General features: G+C 32.5%; 1 long non-coding RNA gene across 2 annotated transcripts; it reads right to left on the reverse strand.

Moving 5' to 3' along the window:
• Window positions 1-3,599: 3,599 nt before the first annotated feature.
• Window positions 3,600-10,444, reverse strand: LOC129881955 (uncharacterized). Of its 2 annotated transcripts, XR_008765708.1 has the most exons (4): window positions 10,362-10,444; window positions 10,160-10,227; window positions 6,801-6,862; window positions 3,600-3,734 (listed from the first exon to the last, which is right to left on the reverse strand). It is a non-coding gene; the product is annotated as an uncharacterized LOC129881955 (long non-coding RNA). The 2 variants fall into 2 exon arrangements; XR_008765707.1 differs by lacking the exon at window positions 3,600-3,734 and having other exon boundaries at window positions 6,731-6,862.
• Window positions 10,445-11,210: the final 766 nt, after the last annotated feature.

Here is an 11,210-nt window from a genome sequence, read left to right on the forward strand (position 1 = left end):
CTTCGTTAATGGATATATTGCGACAACCTTTTGCAGCAACAATGTCTTCGCTAATACTTCATTAAGCTTTTGTGGCAACTAAATCGCCACTAATAATTATTCGACAAAGTTGTCTCTAATAGTCGTTAATAGAACTATAGCGACGACCTTTTCTTGCGACTAAAACGCTAATGCTTCATTAATAGAGCTTTAGAGGCAACGCCTTTGTGGCAACTATACCGCCAATAATTATTAATTCATAGACCTGTTAGCGATGGCCTTTTGCTACGATCAAGTCATCGTTGATACTTTATAATAGACCTTTAACGGCAACCCCTTAGTGGCAACTTAGTCGTTGCTAATACTTAATTCATACACCTTTAGCGGCGACTCTTTATTCACGACTAAGATATGGCTAATACTTAATTCATTGACCTAGTTACGAACCTTTTGTGGAAACTAAGTCGTTGCGACTATTTATTTCATATATACCTTTTGTGGCGACTAAGTCGTCACTAATATATGGCACATATTTAGTGGTGACTCTTTTGTCCACTTAGTCGCCGCTAATATATATGGCGACTACATCATCACTAATACCTTGCACATGTACTTTCAGTGGTGACTCTTTAGTGGCAACTAAGTCGATGCTAAAAAATGAAACATAGACCTTTAGTGTCAACCCTTTTTTGTCGTAACTAAAGCCTATCTTGGATCCCTTTGTGGCAACTTTGTTATCACGAAAACTCATATTTAAGCCATTTTGTGACGATAATTTTTCATTAAATGGCATAGTTTAATCATTAAATATTATTTTTAAATCTAGATTAATTTCTTTATCAGTTTTTAGGACAATAACTTTGTATAATAACCTACTGTCACCCCTACGTAAATTGAAAGTCTACGGGTCTAATTATAATGTTTTACGTCGTCCATCAATGCAATGTCAAGAGATAAAATTCGTATGCGCCATGTCAGGCTAGTGCAACAACTGCTCAACAGTGGCAGAAGCTCGGGCAACGAGACCAACGTGAGGCCCAAGGCAAGGCATGGGCTCGCGCTGGCTCTCACGATTCTTGGATAGTGAGGAGATGGACATATATATATATATATATATATATATATATATATATATATACGTGTGTGTGTGTAGCGGTAAGAGTCCTCATTTCTCTAATTTCCCAAGATAAAACCCCTCTCCTTCTCTACAGTTCTTTCCTCTCTTCACTTAGCATCCAAGATAAACTCATCTCCATATTAAATCCCATCAATTGCTCGATATTTTCACGATCCTCACATCATTTAGATTCAAAGTATTGCGGATTGTTGAAGTTGGGACAAGGAGCGTAGAACAAAGTTCCAGGCTTAAGTAAATAGAGGTAAGACTCCTTATCCTTGATTTTTCCTAATTCAGTGAGTATGTATGTTAATTTCTTGATTATGACTCACGGAATGGTGTTCGAAAATCATGAGTCCGGATAGTGAAATTGTGTAGTCAATTGAGATTGCTCTTCGATAATTGGGAACATAAAGGAGGTTGGTTTGCTCATGAATCGATAATTGGAGGGTGGTTTAGAGTACATCTTTGAGTTCTAGCCTCGAGAGCTTGTCGCGCCTTTTAGTGCTCGTTACTGTCATTGAATTTTTCATAATTGTAAATGCTTATCATCGATGTGAAGTTCAGAGGATTGGTGGGATGAAGAAGGCTCTATGCAGCCGTCTATGTACAGAGCTCGTCACTCACAGTCTAATCGTAGTAGTTTTTTTCTTGGTGATGCTAAAGTTGTTATCCCCTTTTTTTGTGAGTGTTCTCATATAGCTTCGAGAAGTCAACGTTAAGGTATGTAATGGATATCCCTTTACTCTTTTTGGCATGAATTCATTTTTATGTTGTTGTCTTCCAAAAGAATCTTAAAAGAAACATCCTAACAAAAATACTACATTCATGGTATATATTTGAAGGTCTAGTGATATCATTTGATAATGTCTTGGTTGAGTTGAGTCTCTTAATTCAAGTTGTGGAGGTATGTGTCGGAAGTAGCATCAATAATGTAAAAGACTATTGTGTCATTCCTACTCTCTGCTTATAATCACTTAGGTTCACAGGCCTACTTGTAGTACTATTTCGTTTACTGTCACTTGCTTCTTATATAAACATATAGAGTCTTGATTCATTCTGATGAAAAAGTATCGAAAGAACTGTCCATAATGTAACTAGGAAGCTAATGACCTTATGTCCTTCCGATAAAGTAAAGAGTTGTTAACAGTTGAGTCTCAGATGTCATTCCTGTTTATATATATATTGTATGAGTTATGCACACCCCCAAGCTATAATCGATCGGTTGTACAGGCCTTATATGACATATATATGAGTTATACGCATGCACTACCGAGCTATAATTGATCGGACCAGCCTTATATGACATATATTTAAGTTATACAAACCACCGATTGGTATATATATGTAAAAGAGTACTACTATGACTCTTTAGTTTTAATATTGTACGTCCGATGTGACATTCAGGCTTCAGGTTGTTTCTTGTACTTGTTCATTGTTGCTATATATCTTTCATATGTTACTCATGCCTTACATAGATGTGCATTGACATTCATGTTGTCGGTTGTCGGGGACGCTGCATTCATGTTGCATGTCTAGGTAGAGACCCAGATAGACGTCAGCGATTGGTTGGTAAGATCTATATATGTACGTAGTTGAAGGTTAGGTTTAGGCCTTGTCGTGATCGTATGTCATACATTATATTCTTAGATACTTGTAGACTTGTGGTGTACGTGTAGTATGTCATCTATAACCTTGCCGGCCTTGTTGGTTGTCATCTTAGATTGTGGCCTTATCGGCCTTATATGTATATATTTATGTTTCGGGTTGTTTCCTGATCATATTATATTCCCATCTTGTGATCATGTTATTGCATTTCGTTATAGATTATTTTATGTTGTGACTTTATCGGCCCAAACGTTCTACGAATCTAAATTGTATGATTTCTGTTTGATACGCTTGATCAAGTGAGATTTGCAGCGTGATAGATTATAGTAGTTGTCATAATAACAATCATAACATGATGAGAAAAGTTGAAATTGGGTGTATTAGGAGGAGAGATGATGAAGAGCAACATATTTATAGCCTTGGATTTCAAGAAATATATTATTATGGCCTTGGATCCTACCATCTTGACAAACAACACTAATGTTATTCTATTAATTGAAGAACAATTATGAATTTGTTGATGTTTTAGGATTTATGTATTTTTGAATCTACTTGTTACTAGATCTCTAGATTATTATTTATATGAAATCAGGTTCTTGTAATGTTTATTGAATATAGTATTATTTTTCATTTAATATATTTTACAAGGATTTTGAGTTATATATAATAATAAAGAAGCAAAAAATAATAACGGTTATTTATACAGCTAAATCCGACAATTCGTTTATAGTGGATTAGAGGGAGTAACTTCTTTTTCGATGAGATATTTTTTCATGTATATATTTTCTTTAACTAGATCATGATGAATGAACTAACTTTTGATCTAGTCAAAAGAAATTTCATCTAAAGATATATTCATATATACAGAGAGATAGAGATAGATGTGAATGGTCGAAATTAATTATTAAATTATATATAAAAAAAATGGTGTTCACATATGGCTAGCCTTACTATAGCATCATAGACTATAGGCTTTTTTGTATTTCCAATTATGTTACATGGGATTGGGCCCATTTGTTGAATCTTCTCCCTACACAAACGTGAAAAATAATGAATACACCAATTTTAAAAAACATTAGTATGTTTCTTTTGGACTAGACAATGAACAAAAACAAAACCAAAAACAAAAAATTGTTGGTCGGTGTTCAAATTGTAACACGTCAGAAATTAAGAAGAGTGAACAAAGTGTTGCAGCCTAAGATAAAATATGTTAGTTTACTAATTAAGTAGTTTTTCTTGGATCAGTTTTAATTGCTAATTATACTTGCACGCACTAATTGAGGACCTGAGGATGAAATTTTGGAGTAGGAATCGGGGTTGGAAGTCGAAACCCGAGTCAAGGTCAAGGGTCGAGTCGAATTTCAATTTGATGTCGAAAGTCAGATTCTGAGTCTAGACTGAGGTTAGGAATCTAGTCTCGAATCGGGTCAAGGTAGAAGTCGGGGTTTCAAGTCGAGTGTCGGGTCTTTGGTTTGGGTACAGAGTAGGGTCGGGAGTTAGGGTTTTTGGTCGGATTCGATGTTAAAGGATTTGCTCAGATAATACCTAAATATTTTTGGGATAATATTTTTTTCTTGCTAACCAAATATCAAAAAAAAAAAAAACTACTTATGTTACAAGAAAATATTTGTTGGAAACCTATTTCCGTGAAAAATATTTTCCGTCATACCAAACACACCCTTAAGAATCAATATTTGGTTAACTAAAGCAACTCCCTAAGCAATGTTTAAAACCCATTGGTCTATGTTATCATTTTCTTATTGGCAACCTATATTTAGGCATTGACGAATATATCTAGAATTTAAAATTTAGAGGTTTTCAATAATTTCAAATTGAAAAATAATAATTTTTTATCTGTCGAAGGAGAATCAAACTCGCATTACAAAGAACCCTACTAAGCTTAATTAAGTGGGTTCCTTCACTATTATTGAATCAAAAACGGCTTTGTTACTGAATTCCCATCAAATATTTCTTATATGTTTACTAGATTTTTCATTATAGATAAAAAAAAAAATACATAATAATTACTATATTCCCAAGAACCCACACCTAATACTCTAAATCCGCTTCAATATTATTAGACGAAAGTCTTGTTATGATAAATTCTATGTGGTGTTGCTATTATACCAGACAGCAAACTGTATGATTTGTTTATTTAGTACTATTCCTTCAATTGCGTCATTTTTAGTTGTCATGTTTATTTTTTTTTGTATCAGATATAAAGTTTGTGGCAATATGCCGGTCAAAAGCCAAAACCAATAGTTAAAATGACACGATCTATATATATTGGAGAAAAATCAATTAAATTATTATAGTTAGATGTTTACGTTCAAATCGATGAAGGAAAATTGAACAATCAAGTCAGAGTAGTTACCTTTCTTTTTCATTTTAATTTCAACAAAATCGACATAATGTTGGTAAAATAATTCTCTAGGACCGGGACCAATCCAATAATTGTGCTGTCTAATCCTTTTTTAATTGCTAAAGCATCTTTTAGTCTTTGTCTGTTATGTGCTAATTTTGTTTTTTAATTTTTCACCTGATGTTTATATTGACATTGAGGCCCCCGACATATTAATTCAAATTTGTACTATATATATAAAAAGCATTTTAAGACAGAAGTGCTCTATTAATATAATTGTTTTTTGTTCACAGAGTTTGAATCTAATTAAAACCTCGAAGTATTATCTGTCCAACACAACTCTTCTTGGTCAGCTGTGTCAATTACATCTCAATAGTATAGTATACTGCGGTGATGGCATCATGAGCCAACTGACATATATACTAGAAGTAGACATGTGTGTTTATGATGTATGATATGTGGAACACTTTAGTTTGTTAACTAGAATATAATGAGCATTAAGCCTTTATTTTATTGATTCACACCTTAATTATTTTATCTAGTTTTTTGGTACTTTCCATCCATATAAATATCAAGTAATTTTATCTTTCAACTAGTTAGGTATATAAAAAAAAATCACTTACGTATTATATATAATAAATTAAGCTGAAAATGAGCTTCGAAGTATTTGAAACACTTAAAGAGTGTTTGCATGTAACTATGTGACATATTTAGAGTTGTCAAAATGGGCTGGCTCAATCCATCCAACTCAACCCTAAAGGACTGGTGAGTTAAATGGGTTAGGGCGGGCTGACCATTTTAACTAAATGGCCTATTAAATAGCAGTTCAACCCAACTCTAAGCGGACTATGGTTGGGACGGGTTGACCCTTCAATCAAAAGATGAACAATATTGACCTCTTAGAAAGACTATCGAACATTGATCAATACAACACCAATATATAAAAAATTCACATGTCCATGAGTTTTACATACTTTAGTGAAATACTTACAAAATAGTAGAACATTCAAGATACAACCGTCAACAATCATAAGATTCATCATAACAACATACATTGCATGATCATTTTTTCATAAACTAGACAAGATAGGAACGAGAAATTAGGCATAAACACAATAGTAAAAGAGGTTAAAGATTCATAGTTATAATCAGTGGCGGACCCAGGAATTTTATGAAGGGGATTCAAAAAAAATTAAACACGCTAATCAGAAAAAAAAAATGTGCTTATTCGGATTCGAACTCGCGAGTTGAGACAAGCTAAGGCGAAATATTGAACCTCATTTGCCACTGAGCTAGTCCTTTGGCTTATGCTCAGGAGGTTCAATGTTAAATATATACACATAAATTAAAAATTTTATCTTATATATATAGTGTAATTTTTTAACGAAGGGGGTTCGGATTGTCACGCCCCGAGAGGGTACCCTAGGCGTGGCCGGCACTCAGAAACTATTTCTGGCTTCCGAGAGAACCACTTGGTCTCATTTCTTATTTATTCATCAGCGGAAGACTTAAGAATACTAATGTGGGCTTGTCATAATCAAAGAAAAATAGATAATTCTTATAAGAAGTAGTTTCTAAGGAGAACTACTCCGATTACATCATCAGACTCTGTCTATGAAGCCTCTAATACTCTTAGATTGTGACAATGACATGTCCATGGCTACCTCAAAAGAAACATCACACTCAACAATAATAAAAGGATAAGGAGTTCCTTCGAATACAAGAAGGACTCACCAAATAGCCGAAAAGAAATGATCTTTAACGATTCGCCTGTTGAGGATCTCTAATACCTGTATCTGCATCATAAAATGATGCAGGTCGAATGACGTCAGTACGTGGAATGTACGAGTATGTAAAATGGCAGGAAGGTAAGGACAGATATCAAGAAACTCCTCTCAATAAAACTCAGCTCATCATCTCAACATCAATATGTAATGCAAATTTAAAATATAATAATAAAAATAATAGTAATAAGCAATGCTTACTCAGTTGAGAGTTTCTCTAACCGACAACCATCACTTATGAGCTAGCGATGATACAACGAAGCGATGTCGTTGCCACATCCATCCAATACCTTGCCAGGGTAAAGGACATCACCATCTTGGATCCACTCATCAAAATCCTCTTTTTGGGACTTAAGAGGCATAGCCTCCATCCTACGTTGGCTACATAGTTCTGGGGTTTGAGTCAATTAAACTCTTACCCAACTCGGTGCTCAATACTACTCCCAAAATATGTGCTCATATTAAACTCATCATCTAGTCTCATTGGACTTTAATTTAAATCATTAAACTTATCTCATTTCATGTTCATCAATCATTATACTTTCAAAAACATCATTTACATCTCATCAAAACATCTTGCTCAAATTCATTCAAACTCAACTCTTTTGCTCTTTCAAAACTCAATAAAATACACATATAGTATTAATTCATATAACTTTCTTTTTATCAATGAAAAGAATAAAAAAACCAACATCTTTACTCAAAACATGTATAAAAATATTCATGAACATCAAATCAATTAGGATTCATGGGAAAGTAGCCATGAATAATAATTCCAATAATATGAGAGATAACAATAATAATATTAATGCATAAATATATCAAACTCAATAGAAGAAGAATTAATTTATTTAGAATTCAAGATTTGGATAAAACTCAACTATAACTCAATTATAATGAATTTAAATATTGGGCGCATGGACGAACTCAATTCAATGCTATGAAAGCCTTACATAGCTTAAATCCGAAGGTTTACTCCGAATTGGAACACTCTTGGACCCCTAGCCTTTTCTTCTCGCCGAAGCATTTTGTGTACTACCCGAAGTATAAGAATAACCGGAGTAGTATTTTTATACTACTAAAACTAAAACTATATTTGAGAAAAAGTATATAGAGAGAAGAAATGCTTAAGAAAGCTTGGTGAATAAAATGAGGAAATAAGGTGGGTATTTATAGGTGTGGAGGAGGGACCTAACCATAAATAAACATAATCATAAAGGATGATCTTGAAAATTCAATGGAGAATTTTGATGTCATGGATGATGTCAAATGGTTCTAGATCTTTCTATGGTAGGTGAGATGAAATCTCTTTTAACGGAATATCCATTTTCGAAGCTGCGTTTGAATAAGATAAATTCCTTATTAGGATTTGATGTCTTCATAAGAATTGTAGATATAGAAGTCTAGTTTCAGTTGGTTCAAGAATTATTCAATTTGGAGCATTCTACATCGAGATATGAATTTTATTCTACAAATACTCTATTCCGTCACAGCACTATGTCTTGCAAAGATCAATTTATTTGATCTACTTAAACTCCGAATCTTAAGATATGTTCTTCATGAAAGTTGTAGGTAATGATGTTGTGGTTACCCAGAAATTTGAATCACCTAATTTGGACCATCCTATGAAAAGTTATGCCCAAATTACTTTAGGCATGAGAGAACATGATCAAAATACTTTTAGAACATGATCAAAATACTTTAGAACATGATCAAAATACTTTAGAAATGAAAGAACATGATCAAAATACTTTTAGAACATGATCAAAATACTTTAGAAAATGATCAAAATACTTTAGAAAATGATCAAAATACTTTAGTAATGAGAAAACATAATATAATCAAAATACTTTAGTCATGAGAGAAATAATTATGATCAAAATACTTTAGACATGAGAGATCATAATATAATCAAAATACTTTAGTCATGAGAGAAATAATTATGATCAAAATACTTTAGACATGAGAGATCATAATATAATCAAAATACTTTAGTCATGAGAGAAATAATTATGATCAAAATACTTTAGACATGAGAGATCATAATATAATCAAAATACTTTAGTCATTAGAGAACATAATTATGATCAAAATACTTTAGAACATTTTTATGTCTTCATATAAGGATTTTTGATAACTCAACAATTTAATGCATTTAAAAGCCAATATAAGTTAATATAAGATAGGTAATTAAACTTCAAATATTTAATAATTTATGCATTTGGAATCATGATATGAAAATCCATAAAGTTTCATACTTGAATTAAATAGAAAATTTTGATAATTCATTTGGACTTCATGAATGAAAGGATCCATGAATCAATAACATTTTAAGGGGTGTTACACGGATGAACCCCCTGAACTTGCCTTGGGTCCGCCCCTGATTATAATAACTTCAATTGCCTACTTGCTGAAGATTCGACCAAATAAAACACTATTTAAAAAATATATAATAAACTAGAGAAATTACCCGCGCTTTGCACAGATAACACAACAAAAAAATTATTAATCAAGATATCTACGTTATATTAGCATGTAATTCTTGTTTATTAAAAATTTCTAATTTAATTATCTTATTTTTATTCCCATGTCTTTTCAAAATTCACATTGAAACCATGGAATATTAATTAAAATTTGAGATGAAAAAAAAGAAGAAAGAATATGTCACATGACATAAAATGAATTGTAAAAAATAAGTCATGATATTATTCACTGACTTGATATGATACTTACCTATTCCAATCATATAGATATTAATGAGAGAGTGACAAAGAAACATTTTTTTAAAAAGGACATGTGCATGCAGTATTGAAGATGTAGAAAAAGTACTAAAAATTGAGTAATTTTTCCCCCTTAAATATATTATTTTTATATCCAACTTTATTATTATATATAGATTATCCATTGATGTCGAATAAACAAAGTAAATTTCTATAAGAGAACCCGCTGAAAAGTGGAGCAATATTGAATTGGTCAAGAGTGTAGTGAAAGCAAAACTTGCAAATTGCATGAGTCTCTTTATATAACTATCCCAATAAAACATGGCTTTTGTTCCTCTCATATAAATGGATCTCCTTCTCTCCCCTCATACACATTTTTACATATATTTATTTTACACTTTGTAGCTGCTATTAAACTTCGTAATTGTAGCTAGCATGCCATTATTTTCCTATTTTCTTCTCTAGTGTTGTTTCTTAAGCATAAAAATAAAAATAAAAGGTTAAAAAAAGGTGGAAAAGATAAATAAATTATAAGAACAGTATGTAACTTTGCAGGAAAACCAAAGTTTAGAAATTGCTTTCAACTCACCTTTACAATATTCGATAAAAATTGATATACTTTCCATGAAAAGATCTTGCCAAAATATTTTCAACTTCCTGCCAAATTTTTAGAAAAGACAATATAAAGTTTAGACATCTTTTGTATTCACGATTAGAATAGTATCAGAGAATAAATCTACAGAAGGTTATAAAGAGGATGAAAGATTAATGGGAATTATTTCATTATTCACCAGAGAAGAACAGACTGTGAAAAGTAAATAATGAAGCATGATTCTCTGGGATCTTTATATTCTGCCTTGGCTGTTAAAAGGCATTAGTTTGGATTTAGAATTCTAAACGATGTCTGCAATTATTATAGCCTTCCTCAAGGTTAAGAGCTGCAATTAGAATTTTAAACGGTCTCTTTCTCTTTCTTAAATTTTAATTAACTAAAATTCATGAACGTGAAAAAATAGGGGGAAAAATTCAAAATCTGAGAGAATAGATAAATACATTTCCTGATCATTGAGGCATGTCACATCAACGGGTTGAAGATCCTCTTTTATATATATATATATATTTGATACTTTTAAAATTCATGACCCATGGGCCGGCCTTTGAGGCTAGCGGGTTGAGCCCATTAGACCGGTGGACCAAATGAGGCTGGGCTAAAAAACCTCGTTCCTAAATGGGCTAAAAAAATTTAGCCCAACCCTACTTAATTCAAGGGTTGGGTTGAGCCGACCTCACAGGTGAAATCCATTTTGAAAGCTCTAAATATATTGGGTAATATATATACACCCACATACTCATTGTGGCAGGTACATATATTTATTTACACATACGAATCAATATAAATGTAACACCCCCAATTTTTTTTCGCCAAGACTCGAATCATTCTTCATATGCATATAGACTCGAACTGAATGACTTCTAATTGTATATATGACTTAGGATCAATTCCTAAGTATTCTAAGTGTATTAGATGTGGTTTATGGTCATAAGGGATCTCTAATACCAGGTTAAGTCCAAAGAATTTCTATCGGCGAAGTTTTCGAATAAGTCCGTATAAGGGTCAACTTCAAACGACCATATCTCCT

This window comes from Solanum dulcamara, chromosome 3 (assembly GCF_947179165.1).
Source record: "Solanum dulcamara chromosome 3, daSolDulc1.2, whole genome shotgun sequence".
In the NCBI taxonomy this organism is placed as follows: Eukaryota; Viridiplantae; Streptophyta; class Magnoliopsida; order Solanales; family Solanaceae; genus Solanum; species Solanum dulcamara.